Genomic DNA, 15,455 nt, shown 5'->3' with positions numbered 1-15,455 from the left:
TCTGTTTGGATTTGGAGATGACTTCAGCTTTAAACTCTATATTCGTCTTCTAAGGCTGCCATAAACAAAGGACCACAGACTGGGGGGCTTACACAACAGAAATTAACTTTCTCAAAATTCCGGAGGCTGGAAGTCCAAGATGAAGGTGTTGTCGGGGCTGGTGTCTTCGGAGGCTTCTCCTCGCTTTACAGGTGGCCATCCTTTCCTGTGTCCTCACATGGTCTTCCTCCGTGCCCGTCTGTGTCCTCATTTCCTCTTCCAAGGACACCGGTCATCTAGGACTCACCCGTATGACTTTATCTTCATGACCTCTTGAAAGGTCCTATCCTCCATACAGTCCAGCTCAGAGGTGTATGAGCATATGAATTTAGAGGGGGCACAGTTCGGCCCCTCACAGACTGTGTCGAGCTTGAGTTCCCTGGGGGCCAACCAGAGCCCCCTGAGCACCGGGAGGTGCTGCTCTGAAACTCAGGAAGTCAGACTTGAGGGTCGGGGCGCGAGATTGCCCATGGAGAATACTGAAGGACAGAGGAGACACCCCAGACAGCGCTGCTGCCCACGGGGGTGGAGAGACCACCCAGCCCAGGGGAGAGGACAGTCACAGAAGGTGAGGGTACAGGCTGGGTTTTTAGCCCTCGATACTGGACTCAGACCCAGCAGCGCCGGAGGCAGGCGGGCACGTGTACGGATACGTCTGTAGATGGGACGCTGGAATTCCTGGCTTCTATTTTCTATTTTTAAGAGATTATTTATTTATTTATTTATTTGAGAGAGAGTGTGCGCACAAGCAGGGGGAGGGGCAGAGGGAGAAGCAGACTCCCCACTGAGCAGGGACCCCGATGCGGGCTCGATCCCAGGACCCTGGGATCCTGACTTAACCGACTGAGCCACCCAGGCGCCCTTATTTTTTATTTAAAGTAGAAGAATTCATCTTTGATTCATTCACATGAATGGCAAGAAAAGAATTAGACAGTGCTCACGACTTAGATCTTCTGGGGGAACGGGAAGAAGCCTCTAAGTGGAGAGAGAACGCAGATGGAGAGCAGCACCCCTGCTCTCTGCCCAGGGAATCTGACAATGATCGGCGCGTCCAGCAGCAGACATTGCCTCACCCGCTCTGAGCCCTCAGAGTCCTAGACCCTCAACACGGCCACGACCCAGGGGTCCCTGGCACCGGGGGCCACCTGAGCCTAAGCGTAGAAGGGAAGAAACACGAAGAGGAATCTATGTGAACGGATCTCAATATGTGACAAAGATGAGTAGGAATGTGAGTAAAGTCCGGAATCTAGTCTGTGGGGTTGCTGACTGACTGGGTTTTGAAGGCTGAATAGGAGTTGGCGGGGAGGAACAGCATCATATCTTAGAGCTCCTACAGCTAGCTTTCTGCCACCAGGGCTGCCGGTTCAGGGCGGAATGGTGGGAAACAGGTGAAAGTTCAACAGGAGCAGGCTATGTCTTCACAGAACAGCTCTCCCGACCCAAATAAGAGGTCCCTGTAACGAGTGAGAAGAAAGGACTCTTGTGCCTGAGCCTTCGAGGGCAGGGTCTGCGTTTTGGTCACTCCCCACATAGTGCGGGCCCCTGGTGCACGTTTGGGTACTAAGCAAGGGCGAAGGACTCCAGTGTGAGGAAGGTGGGAGTTGGAGTGCCCTGTTAGAGACAGGAAGGTGGTGACCACCTAAGACCTCAGAAGTCTGGGAGTTAAGGTTTAAGAGATGGTTATAAATGTTGCTGACTGCCTATATCCCTGGCCCCTTAGTTCCCACTTCACAGTGAGGCTGGCTTATTCTCACTAGGGAGAAAGAACAAAGTTGGAAACCAAACTGGCACAGAGCTCTGGGCCCCAGCCTCACGCAGAGACTGCTTTTGCGACTTCCTGGGACATTCTGGCCCCCGCTGAGGAGCAGGTGGGTGCTCTGGATGCTGGCTCGGCCGTGGACTTGAACACCTGCTCAGGAAGACCTGGCAGGACCCCGCCGAGGTGGCAGTGTGGGATTCTCTCAATGACGGGAGGAATGGGAGAGTCTGCAACCAGCGCGGCTTCCTCTCCCCTCTTCAGCCTTCAAGAGGCAAGGCCATGCAGCATAGCAGGCTGGGAAAGGAGATGACCCACCTCTCAGAGGAGGGGTGGAGACCTCGTCAAGTCATTCCTCTGGAGACTCTTTGTCTCTAAGTGGAGGGACGTGGACCAGATGTCCTGTTAAGGACCCTTCCCGTGTCTATGGGCAAGGACACAGAACCTAGGCAGTGAGGAAGAAAGCCAGGGATGGGGGTGTCCCAGGGGTAGGCACCCCCCAACACACACTCTTTCTTGCTGATCTAGAGTCTGGCTCTTCCCATCAAGTCTGAGCAGGCTCCCCGCCCCGGGCAGGCTCCTTGGAAGGCTGTGGCTTGCCTCTTCTGGGAGGGGCTGCTTTTCCACGATCAAATCCGAAAGTCAGCAGGCGAGTCCCACGCAGGATTTCCTGCAGCAGCAGCCAAGGGGGAAACAAGCAGACCCTGGCCCATTTGGTCACCTTGTTCTAACGAGCAGCTTATCAGGGATTAGTCCCCATCCCCAATGGGGGATGGGTCCCCTGGAGTGGATTTCATAAGCCCTAAGCGCAAGTCATGTCTAAGTGCTATATTTAAGACTGCAGAGGTGTGAGGGGCAGTGTGCAAATCCATTCAGCTGGCTTTAAAAAGCAGAGCAGCTTAACTCATGATTAAGAGCACAGACTGCAGCCAGAATGCCTAGATTTGAATCCCAGCTTTGCCACTTAATCACCGTGTGGCCTTTGTCACGTTACTGGGCCTCCGTTTCCTCATCCATAGAATGAGCCTGAAACAACAGACCCGATAAAATCTACAGTGCTTAGAAGAGGGCCTGGGACACAGCAGGTGTTCATGGGTGCTCACTCCCGTCAATATGGCGGTTAGCGTCACCTATTGGAGGGGGACGAAGGCGACTTTCTGTATTGGTCTGAGCATCTTCTCTTCCATCACCGTTCTCCATATATAATTCTCTGTTCCTATTCTAAGTAATCACTTCTTTGTCTTCCCTGATGCTCTTCCTTCCCCCCAAATTAAGTTCTTTTGAAGATACTCGTTCTCAGTGGTTAATTATTCCAATTTTCCTTTCAGCCAAGACCTCTCACTACTTGCATTCCTCCTCTCCCCAAGTCCCAGTGTTTTGGAGCCCACACAATTGGCTCTGTGCACCCAAGCTCTGGCTGTAGGCCCACCCACACAAAGCACCCCTCAGTACCTCTCTGCCCCCTCCCCTATTCGCGCCTGCTCGCAGCCAGAACCTCAGCGTCTCACCCGTGCTCTCAGACGCTTCTAGGTAGGTCAGAGGGTGCCATTCATTATATACAAGCAGAACTTTGTCCTAATTCCCAGACACTCAGGCAGCAGGGAGACCCAAATATTTTATCGGAGCGATAGGCAGGCGTTGGCTTTGGCAGAAGGGCTTCCAACAGGAAGAATCCAGTATTAATTGTGAAGACCTGTGTTTGAGCCTCGTTGCTGTGCTCTCCTTCCATCTAAAACAAGCCACCCCAAACTTCAGTGGCTTAAACCAACCATTTCTTTGCTCATGATTCTGTAATTCGGGCAGAGCTTGGTAGCGGTGGCTCACCCTTGCTCCGTGGGGTTGGCTCGGGCAACCCAAGATCCCAAGACGGCCTCACTCACACATCCGATGCCTTAGCTGAGGTGACAGATGTCTGGGGGTGGCCTGCACCTCCCTTTCTCTCCTCCAAGTTTTTCATCCAGCAGTGTAGTCAGGCATGACACAGTCGCCAGCTTCCAGAGCATGAAGATAGAAGCTCAGAGGACTCTGATGACCTAGGCCATAAGGCCCAGCTTCAACGGGCGGTGGTACGGGTTGACTTGGGGCCCTTGCCCACTCAGAATCATATGTTGAAGCTCTTTCAGCTTTTCAGAATATGGCCTTAACTGGAAGGTCCTACTGGAGCAGCGTGGACCCCTACCCCGATATGACTGGTGTCCTTATTAAAGGAGGAATTTGGACGTGTCCACAAGGAGAATGCCATGTGGAGATTGGAGTAATGATCTTACACCTGTCGGGTACTAGGAAAGAGCCCTGGGACAGAGACCGCCCTAGTGGGAGCAGAGGAAACATGGCCCCAACTGCACCTTGATCTCGGACTTCTAGCCTCCAGAGCCGTGAGACAGCTTTCTGTTGTCTTAAGCACCCAGTTTGTGGTCCTTTGTTACAACAGCCAGGCAAACTAATCCCGAAGGGAAATGAAGCCTACTTCTTGGTGGGGAGGCAGACCTGCACATACAGGGATGGGGGAATTGTGGCTGTCCTTGCAGACCATGTGCTCCGAGACCACCCAAGAGTGGACAGACTAAAGAAGCCCAGGTTCTAGACCTGACCACCCAGAACTTGCTGGGTAATGTTGGGGAAGCCGCGTAGCTCTCCCTCCCTTTCCCCAGACACCAAGGACAAGCTTAGTTAAGATGGCGTTTTTGACTGTTGCCAGCTTTAAAGCTTTGTGCCTTCCTAAGAGTTCTTTTGTAGCCTGGATCAGTATTCCCTGAAGGCTTGTAAACTCGATTGCTGGTCACCACCACCCCCACTCTCAGTTTCTAATTCAATAGGTCCTGGTGGGGCCCGAGAATTTGCATTTCTGAGAAGTTTCCAGGTGATGCTGCTTCCAGACAACACTGTTAGGGGACCATTGGCGGGCAGTGGTTCACAGCCCAGTCTGCCTGTTAGAATCACCGGCGGGGCGGGGGCGGGGGGAGCTTTCACAAACACCGATGCCAGGGCTCTACCCTGGAGCTTCTGTTGAACTGCTCTTGGATCCATGCTCTGGGATTTTTCTAGAAATGTCAGGTTAAGCGAAAGTGCAGCTGGAGTTGAGAGCCAGCACTCAAGGGCCCCAGACTTTCACAGAAACAGTTACAACAACGCCATCAGTGCATACTTTTAAGAAAAACTGTTCCCCAATCTGACCTGCATGGCCCAACAAAATACAGCTTTCAATGAAGAAAAACTTGACATGTTCCCTCACTTCCTGAGGCTAAGGAATTTGACTTTTAAGCTTCTTTCACCCCCCTGGAACACTCTGGTCCCATCATCCCTCTCAGGACCGACATAGTGCCACTGGCCAGGAAAGAGGTGGGAATTCAGTCGAGGAATCCCTCGTTTCTATGTCCCTGCCTCAAACATCAGCACGGACTTGGGGAGGCTCTCGGCCTTAGCAGGTAAAGCTCCCCAGGTGCCTCCAGTAACTTGTTGAACTTGAGTCGAAAGGACCTCAACCTGTTGAGCACCCACTCTGCCCCTGACCTTGACGGAGCAAGCACACAGTCGGGAAGGCTCTGGGCTCATGGGCTTCGCCTCTCTACGCTCCAGTGACCTCAGACGGAAGGTACACGGCTTCCGTCGCACTGAGCTGTAGTGACACGGCATGGAAAGTGCTCACCACGGGGTCAGACACGCAGTCGTTTGTGTACTTCCGGATTCCAGCCGTCCCGGGAAGGAGCATCCCTGTTCTGCAGATGAGCAAACTGTTGCCAAAATGGAATGCTCCAAGGTCTAAAGCTAGGACAGGGCATGGCTGGGACCTGGACCCGAGCCCCCTCGCTGGGAGAGGCCCCGCTCCTTGGTTGGCAGACAGGGATGGGAGCAGGCCGGAGGTTTGCGGACAGGTGAACCTCATCACCCACAGAACAGCCCCCCACCTGGCACGGAGGCGACGGAGTGAACAGCGCAAGTTCTGCTGGGGTCAGGAAAGGGAGCGAAGAGGGAAGAAGTGTTCAGAAGTTCTAGTTTGGGTGGGAAGGAATGGGGGGGGGGGTCAGACCAGCTCTCCCATTTCTTCTCTTTGCTGGGCCTGCTGTGTCTTGGGGGGTAGGAAGGCGGCTGCCGCAGACTTCAGGCTAAGGGAAGCTGCCACAGATTCTAGAATTCTACAGCTTTTTCTCTCAACAGATAATCAAATGGCTACTTTGTACGGTGAAGCCTTGGGATACAGCGGTGAACAAACAGGGAGCGGGGCTGTGAGGAAGCCCCTGCCCTAGGAGCGGTGACAGACCTTCACCACCCCCCCGGCGCCGGCTAGAGGGGCTAGAGGGGCGCAAGGAGCGGGTAGCAGGAGGCCTGGCCCTGGGGGGGTGGGCAGGGGGGGCTCCTCCGAGGACCCCTCCCTGAAGCGGAGGACAGAGTTAGCCAGACAGAGGAGGTCGAGGCCTGGAGACAGCCCATGGGGAAGCCGCAGGTCTAGCATGAGGTCAGGCCCATAGAAAGAACTGCAGGAACCGCGCAGCTGAGGTCGTGGGAGATGAGATCAGTGAGGCAGTTGCAGGCAGGTGTTAAAAAACAGGTTTACCCCAAGAGCTGCGGAGAAGCCCCTGGAGGAACGGTAAGAGGTAATGTCATGACCCAACGTGATGTATTCCTTGCCTAGAAATTCTGAGCCCTCACACATGCTAATCTCATTTGACTCCCACAGCAATTCGGTGAGGATAATACCTTCATTGACAGATAAGAACACTTGGGATCATAGAGGTCAAGTGTTTGAGTTCACAGATCTGTCCCACCCCTTTCACCTTCCCGGACCAGGTAGACACGGCCTATGCCCAAGTGGACTGATGGGAGGGATGGTGAAGCCTGGGGGAGGGGCAGGGAGCCTGGGTGGCCTTCTGGTCCCAGCCCTGTTGGGGTAACACCACTCCCTGGGTCCAGGACTTCTAAAGCAGCCCAACCAGAAGGAGGAGAATCATGCCCTGAGGTGTCTCGGTGGGAAACTGCCCCTCCCCACCCACCCAGGGCTGGGCAGACAGCAGAAAGGAAATGTCCTACCTGCCTGGGCCTGTCTGAGGCTCAATGGGAGAGGGGAGGAGCTCAGACCCTGTGGGAGAGCGGATTCTGCCCCAGGGAAGTGTCAGCAGGGAGCAACTTCACAGTTTCCAAGGAGCAGGCCCTTGGGAGTGAGTGTCGCCGCCTGTGGTCCTCTAGGGCTGGGGGTGGGGAGGAAGAGGCTCGGGGCTGGTCCCAGCCTGCGTGTTAGGCACCTCTAAAGCGAAGGGAGGGGTACACTGAGGTGCTCTGAGCGCCCACTGTCTGCGCAGGGTGGGGAATAACCGTTTAGGATCTCAGCTAGTGGACAGAGCTGCCCTGAAGCCCATGTTTGGGTGACCACAAGCCTGTGGGCTTCCCGTTGAACCGCATTCACCCAGCAAACAGTTTACTTATTCCCAGGGAGAGCCTCAAAGGCTTCCAGCAGAACGTGAGATTGGCCGAGCCCCTCACCTCAGGTGCTTAGGGCTCAGTGCGAACTCAGTAAAGGCCTGGAAGAATGAGAAACCTGGCAGGAGAGGCCCCGCTGCTGAGTCCTGGAGCTGAGGGTAGGGACCCACGGGCTAGCGGGCTTCTCCCCCACCATCCCGGGGTGGTGGGGGTCAAGGCTCCTCTGTCTCCCCTGGGCGCCAGATGCTGTGCTGCGGGGCCGGGGCTTGGTAGCAGGAATCTGCCACCAAAGACAAACGCCATTCCCCTAAAAGGCAATTCGGAGGACACGAAGCAGCTGCTTTGGATAAAGGATGTGGCAGGCGTAAAGGGAGGAAAAGAGGCCAGCGAGGGAGGCAGCGTGGAGTGACCTGGCGGAGCCCAGGAGGGATTGGTGCGGGGGGGGGGGGGGGCCTGTGCTCCCGCTTCCCTTCGCTTCGTACACACCCGCCCCACAGCCCCACTGCATGACCAAGGTCCCGGGAAGGGAGGACCCGCCTGGCGCAGGGTGGGCGGGCGGCACCGGCGGGGTCGAGGGCAGGGCGGGGGTGGGGGGTCTAGGTGCCACGGGCGCCGTGGGCTGAGAGGGCCAGGACCCAAAGGAATCGCCGTCAGGGGAAGGGCTGGGTGCTGCAGGCAGCTCGGTGGTGACTTCTGTGAAGTTTCTGGGCAGCCTTGTCCCTCAGGCCCACGAGAGGGGGGGACCGACCCAGCACGGCCACCTTTGGCTGCATTCCTACCCCAAGGGCCTCAGCCAGGGGCTGAATTGTGGCAATCCCGTGGGAACCCTGCAAACCCCAGATAACCTGTCTCTCTCATTTCTATTTACGTATTTTAATCTGTAAAACAGGGATCGCTCCTACAGTGTGTTTCTGAAGATTAAATCAGATAAGGTATTCCTTCCTATGAGCTTTATGAATTACAGTGACTTTAAAAAGCAAGGGGATTATTCACTCATTCAACAAACACCCACAGAGTTTGGGCAATGGATTGGGAGGTTAAGCAGGAACTCACCGTCCAGACAAATCCAACTCAAGTTGCCCTGGGAGCTCTTTGAAAGGGCCGCTGAGCTGGGTCTTGCCAAAGCGGCGGGGGTTAGCCGTGCAGAGAGGGAGGGAGGCATTCCAGACGGGGTGGGGTGTGTGTGGGCGACAGGGAGCCAAGGCACACTGGATGGGAACTACACAATCTTTTTGCCTATTTTTCTTTGGGTAATTCTAGCAACGCCTAACGCTCACCCAGTGCTTACTAAGTACCCACAATAGTCTAAGTGCTTCATGTATTTCTCACCCTGAATTCTCACAGCCCTGCTCTTTATTATCCCCATTGTACCTGGTGAGAAAACCTGGGTCCGGAGCATAAAGTAACTTCCCCAAGTTGTTCTGCCCTGTAAGGCTGACTCTCAAAGCCGCAGCTGACTCTCCTACTCACCATAAGACCTCCTTTTTTTTTTTTTTTTAAGATTTTATTTATTTATTTATTTGTCACAGAGAGAGAAAGACAGCGCGTGCACGGGAGCATGGGCAAGGGGAGGGGCAGAGGGAGAAGCAGGCTGTGAGCTGAGCGAAGAGCCCAATGTGGGACTTGATCCCAGGACCTGAGCCGAAGTAGACTCTTCACTGACTGAGCCACCCAGGTGTCCCCATAAGACCTCCTTTTTAAGAAGCCCCCTTACTTCTTTCAACCCTCCAAAACATCCTCTTAAAGCAACATTTCCTTTCCTCAAGAATGTCACCCTTCACCCCTTAAGAGCGCCTGGCTGGCTCTGTCCTAGAGCGTGGGGCTCTTGATCTCAGGGTCGTGAGTTTGAGCCCCATGATGGGTGTAGAGATTAAGTTAAAAAAAAATTTTTTTTTTTGGTGTCACTCTTCATCTTCCACTCACGCAAAATCCCAATTCCTTTAACTTTTTTAAGAGGGTTTCTGGCTTGAGAGAGGCCAGAGTAAGGCTAGCAGGGCATGGGAAGAAGACTCGGAGGGGTGTATTTAGGAAGGGACTGGGGCCTAGAACGAACTCAAAATCTGACCTAAAGCTCTGCATCCCACTGTTCCCAAAAAGCCCCAGCAAGGAGTTAGAGAGCAAGAGCAGAATTTGGGCTCAGAGAAGCATCTTGCTTTCTCATAGCTAAGGCTGATCTCCTTACAGAGTTCACGTCCCCCAAAAGAAAATTAAGGCAACTTTGATCAGTGCCTTTCTCGGCTTCCCCTGCCCTAACCCTCACTTGAAACAGGGAGCAGAGCATCCACTTTAAGAGACAATGTGGGGCACCTGGGTGACTCAGTCGGTTAAGCACCTTTGGCTCAGGTCATGATCCCAGGGTCCTTCTCTCTCCCCCTCCCCCTTGCTCTTGCTTTCGCTTTCTCTCTCTCTCTCTCTCAAATAAATAAATTTAAAAAAATCTTTTTTAAAAAATTAGAAAGAAAAAGAGAGAGACAAAGAATGTTCCAGAGAAGGAGGTGGTGGGGAAGGTAGGCCTATAAGAAGGCTCAATCAGACACATGGCAGCCATGAGCCCCGCACCCTCCAAACCTTTGCCTGGACTTCTCTTTAAAAAGAGGTCTGAGGAAGCACATCCTTGTCCGTACTCCCCACCAGAGCCCCTGTAATCATTCCCCAGTGATGTGGGTTGCTTTCTCTCCTAACTGCGTTTCATCCGCCAACCCCATGACGACTCACCTCCTCATTTACCTTCACCTTTCAGCTACTTCAAGGGAAGACCCCACAAGCCAGCGCATGGGAAGGAGGCCAGTCTCGGGAAGGAGGCACGCCCACTGTGGGGTCTGCGACTCTGACCCACGTCGCCCTCCTCAGCTTGCTCGGTCACACCCAGCCAGGCCCTGGCCTGAGCTGCACCCGAAATCCCAAACTGCAGCAATCCCTTTCGGCTCCTCACCCTTTGGATGCCCTAATCCTTAGTGACAGGGCTTCCTTTTGAACTCTAGCACTCACTGGAAATCACTAGATGGCTTATCCTAAATGGCGGTTCTTCAGGAGAACGTTAAGCCCCACACAGGGTGGGGGAGTCATTGGGAGGACGATGTCCGCCTCTGAAAGCGGAGCTAACACGTGGGGCAGATCAATTCAGCCATCTGCAGACTAATCCCCGCTCAAAGACGGTTTGCGCTACTGATAGAGACCAGGGTGTGTCCTGAGAAGCCATCGAAGTGACGGGTGCTTCTGAAGCGACAGTGATCGCCAGAGAGTATCCAAGAGCGTCGTCACCTTTCGCGGGCGCTGAAACCTGAGCTACGACTGGTAACCTGGGAAAGACCCCCCAGAGCCGAGCAGAGCAGAGTGGTCACTTGTTGGGTTCTAAAATTGTGTTCTTAGGGGCGCCTGGGTGGCTCAGTTGGTCAGCGTCTGCCTTCGGCTCAGGTCATGATCCTGGGTCCTGGGATCGAGCCCCTCATTGGGCTCCCTGCTCAGCGGGGAATCTGCTTCTCCCTCTCCCTCTACCTGCCACTCCTCCTGCTTGTGCCCTCTCCCTCGCTCTCTGTCAAATAAATAAATAAAATATTTAAAAAATAAAAATAAAATTGTGTTTTTATATATTTTGAATTAGTTGCCAGCATTTTAAAAATTGAGAGGTCTGGGGGCTTAGTGAGTTGAACATGAAACTCGATCTCAGGGTCATGAGTTCGAGCCCCACATTGGGTCTAGAGCTTACTTTAAAACTTTTAGGGGCGCCTGGGTGCCTCAGTCCTTAGGCATCTGCCTTCAGCTCAGGTCATGATCCCACGGTCCTGAGACGGCGCCCCAAATCGGGCTCCTTGCTCAGTGGGGAGCCTGCTTCTCCCTCTCCCTCTGCCTGCTGCTCCCCCTGCTTGTGCGCACGCTCTCTCTCTCTCTCTCACTGTCAAATAAATAAATAAAATCTTTTTAAAAAAAAAAACTTTAAAAAAATAAAAATAAAAAATTGAGCAGTGTAACATAAACATCTGGATTCCCGCTCCTCCTGAGAAATCTCCTGATCTGGCGACACAGGGCGCACGTTCCCACAAGGCACCGCAAAGCTCCCATAACGCTGAGCAGCCCTTCACGTGGGGGTGCAGACCCCCAGGCCACGGGTCTCACCGCTTTCCACCGTCTCCCAGACACAGAGGCTGAGGACCAGGTGACAGTTATGACAACACCGTTGCTACTGGGTTCTCACACCAGGCTTTGCTTCCCCCACCCGTTACCTCAGGGCCACAGTGACACGTGAATAAGGCCCAGCCACTGTCCCGGAGAGGGGGCCCTGATCAGACCTTAGTCCCCTTGCTTGACTTAGTCACACGTTTCTACCTGGAATACCCTTCCCTCCACTTCCCTGCCTGAGAAATGTCTCATCCGTTCAGCCATCCGTTCAGCCATCCCCTAATGGCTCCAGGTACAGTCACTCCCTCCCCCACTGTGCCCCCGAATTCTGTATTTTAGTTGTCCCTCTCACTACACCAAGACCCTTTTAAGCCAGAGTCTACGCCTCTTGCCTCCTACCCCGGTGCCCAGGGCCTGACAGAGAATGCTCCTTGGCTCGTGGAGGTCGCTCTGTGGGAGAGTTTGAACGTGAGCTGAAGTGATAGTCTACACTGGGGTGGATAGGAAAGCAGAAAATCACAGAGGCTGAAGCACCTGGGGCGGAGAATGAGCAGGATTTGGTAAAAGCATTTTAAACAAGCAACTCCAGGTTGATGCAAGGGCTTCATGGGCCGCTTTTTAAAAACGCTGCTTTAAGGTTTTGAGTTTATGTCTGTAGGGTAACCATGGCCGGAAATAGACATGTCTGGAAGGGGGTACTGGCTTTTGGAACAAGCTGAAGAATTTGGTTTTAGACATGTTGAGCTCGAGATGACAGTGGAAGAGCCAAGTGGGGGGCACCCATCACCAGAGAAGACACTGAGGCTCAGATTGGAGACCTCAGGCTGCTGCGGACTTAGGTAGCACCTGAAAGCTCCTTCAGGTGACTCTGAGCATGACCGAGAAACTGGAGAAAGAAAATAGAGATGACAAAGAGTGAAGGGCCTTGGAACATTCCCTTTAGGGATGGGCGGAGGAGACAGTGTCAGTGACAGGGATCACCAGTCCGAGCGGTATGTGTAAGTACAGGTAGGTGTAGCATTGGTGGAAGAAAGGTGGCAAGGAGAAGGGAAGAGGGGAGAAAGAAAGGGAAGTGGGCAGTGTCATTTATTATCTATCATATGCCAGGTGCCTGTTCGTATCTCGTTTCATTCTAATTGGATTCTCCATCTCGACGCCCCTCAGAGTAGTCTGAACAGGATGTCCATAATGATCTTTCCAAAGCACAGCACGGGTCGTGTTGCTCTCCTGCTTAAAACTGCTCCGTCATTCCCTGTTCAGGGTGGTCCAAACCCCTTCATGGGCTTCTACAGCTTTTTTTTTTAATAACTGCTTTATTGAGATTTAATTCCTATACCATAAAATTCCCTTTTTTTGAGAGAGAGAGAGAGAGCGCGCGCACAAGCAGGGATTGGGGCAGAGGGAGAAGGAGAGAGAGAATCTCAAGCAGGCTCTATGCTCAGCATGGAGCTCAATGCCAGGACTTGATCCCATGACCCTGAGATCATGACCTGAGCCAAAATCAAAAGTCAGACACTTAACTGACTGAGCCACCTGGGTGCCCCAAGTTCACCTTTTAAAGTACACAATTCAGGGGCGCCTGGGTGGCTCAGTAAGTTAAACATCTGCCTTCTGCTCAGGGCATGATCCCCGGGTCCTGAGATAGAGCCCCACGTTTGGCTCCCTGCACAGCGGGGAGACTGCATTTCTCTCTCTCCCTCTACTGCTCCTCCTGCTTGTGCCCTCTCTCTGTCAAATATATAAAATCTTGAAAAAAAAATACACAATTCAATAGTTTTTAGTATATTCACAGAGTTGTGCAACCATTACCACAATCAATTTTAGAACATATTCTTTTTTTTTTATTATTTGTCAGGGAGAGAGAGAGAGCATAAGCAGAGGGATCGGCAGGCAGAAGTAGAAGCAGGCTCCCCGCTGAGCACGGAGCCCCATTTGGGACTCAATCTCAGGGCCTTGGGATCATGGCTTGAGCTGAAGGCAGATGCTTAACCGATTGAGCCACCCAGGCTTCCTAAACACTTTCTTTAAAAAAAAATAAAAAAAGATTTTACTTTTAAGTAATCTCTACCCCCAATGTGGGAGTCGAACTTACAACCCTAATATCAAGAGTCACACACTCTACCGACTGAGCTAGCCAGGTACCCCTAATTTTAGGACATTTTCATCACCCATAAATGCATCCATGCCCATTAGAAGTCGTTTTCTTTCTTTCTTTTTAAGATTTATTAATTTGAAAGAGAGAGGGAGTGTGTGTGTGTGAGTGGGGGAAGGGACAGAGGGAAAGGAGAGGGAAAGAATCCTAAGTAGATTCCTTGCTGAGCAGGAGCCCAATGTGGGGCTCCATCTCACCACCCTGAGATGATGACCGGAGCCTAAATCAAGCGTTGGACGCTTAATCGACGGAGCCACCCAGGGTCCCCTAGACGTCATTTTCCATTTCCCTTTTCCTCAGCCCTGGCTATTAATATACTTCGGTTTCTGTGGATTTGCTTAGTCTGGACATTTCCTATATATGGACTCTTGATGTGTGGCCTCTTGTGGCCGATTTCTTTCATGCAGCACAATGGTTCATAAATACCGTAGCCTATGTCACTACTCCATTCCTTTTTATGGCCAACTACTGTTTTGTTGTGTGGATATAAACTTCATTCTGCATCTCCTTTCATCAGATGGATGTGTAGATTGTTTTCACTTTTTGGTTATTATGATACAGCTATGAACGTTCGTCCTGGCATGGATGTAAGTTTCATTTTCCTGAGTATAGACCTAGGAGTGGAGTTGCTGGATCACACGGTCATCTGTTGAACATCCTGAGGAACTGCTAAACACTTTCCCAAGGGTTGTACTGTTTCAGAACCCTACCAGCCATGGATGTGGGTCCCAATTTCTCTAAATCCTCACCAACACTTATTTTTCCATGTTTTTTAAATTAGAGCCTTCCTAGTGGGTGTGAAGTGGTATCTCATTGTGGTTTTGATTTACAGTTCCCTGGTGACTAATGATTAGCATCTTCTCATGTGCTTATTGGCCATTTGTACATCTTCTTTGGAGAAATCTCTATTCAAATCCTTTGCCCATCTTTAACGGGTATGTTTTTATTACTGAGTGTAAGAGTTCTTTATAATATTCTGAATACCAGTTTTATGATTTGCAAATATTTTCTTCCATCCTGTGTGTTGTTGTTTCATTGTCTTGACAGTGTCCTGTGAAGCACAAAAGTTTTTGATTTTTTATGAAGTCCAACTTATCTATTCTCTGATTGCCGATGCTTTTGGTGTCATATCCTAATATACTGTTGCCTAATCCAGGGTCACAATGATTTACACCTTATATTTTCCTCTAAGAATTTTATAGTTTTTGCTCTTGCATTTAGGTCTATGATCCATTTTGAGTCAGTTTTTTATATGGTGTGAGGTAGGGGTCTAACATCATCCTTTTGTGTGTGGATATTCAGTTGTTCCAACACCATTTGTTGAAAAGACTATTCTTTCACCCACTAACTTGTCTGTGGCCCTTTTTAAGCTGGTCCTCTCTCAGTCCTGTGGCTTCATCTTCTGCCCCATCCCTTCTCCAGCTTGCACTCCATCTCCTGTCCCACTAACTGATTTGTGTTTTCCCAAATGAGCTATGTCTTTCTCACCTCTGGCCTACTTTTCAGCATGCTGTTTCTTTTACTGGAAAATCCCCCTTACCTTCTTCCCACATTACCTGGATATCTTCTCTAATTATCTGTCAGGTCTAGGCTTAGATATCTGATTTTCCAAGAAGCCTTTCCTAAGCCCCCCAAGAATGTTTTGGGAAGAGCAGTTCTGTGCTTCCAAAAGACCATGTACTTGAACCCCGACAGGGGCTTTTCTGTGTGCCTGGCACATAGTAGGCACTCAATAAGTATCTGAGGAACGGATGGATCCCAGAAGTTAAGGAAGGAGGCTGTTTCAAGAAGGAACACTAGTTAGTCTTGTGTATTGCTGCAGAGAGTTCAGGGGAATGAGCTCTGAAAAAAATGAGACTGGGTTTTGACTATTGTTGTCATTGCAAATAGGGAAGAGTTTCAGTAGCATTGTGGATGTAGAAGCCAGTGGGGGAGTTAAGGAGTGAATTGCTGACGAGAAAGTGAAGTTTTAGTTACAAA

This window comes from Ursus arctos, unplaced genomic scaffold, assembly GCF_023065955.2.
Source record: "Ursus arctos isolate Adak ecotype North America unplaced genomic scaffold, UrsArc2.0 scaffold_2, whole genome shotgun sequence".
Taxonomy (NCBI): domain Eukaryota; kingdom Metazoa; phylum Chordata; class Mammalia; order Carnivora; family Ursidae; genus Ursus; species Ursus arctos.
This window is presented reverse-complemented; position numbering follows the sequence as displayed.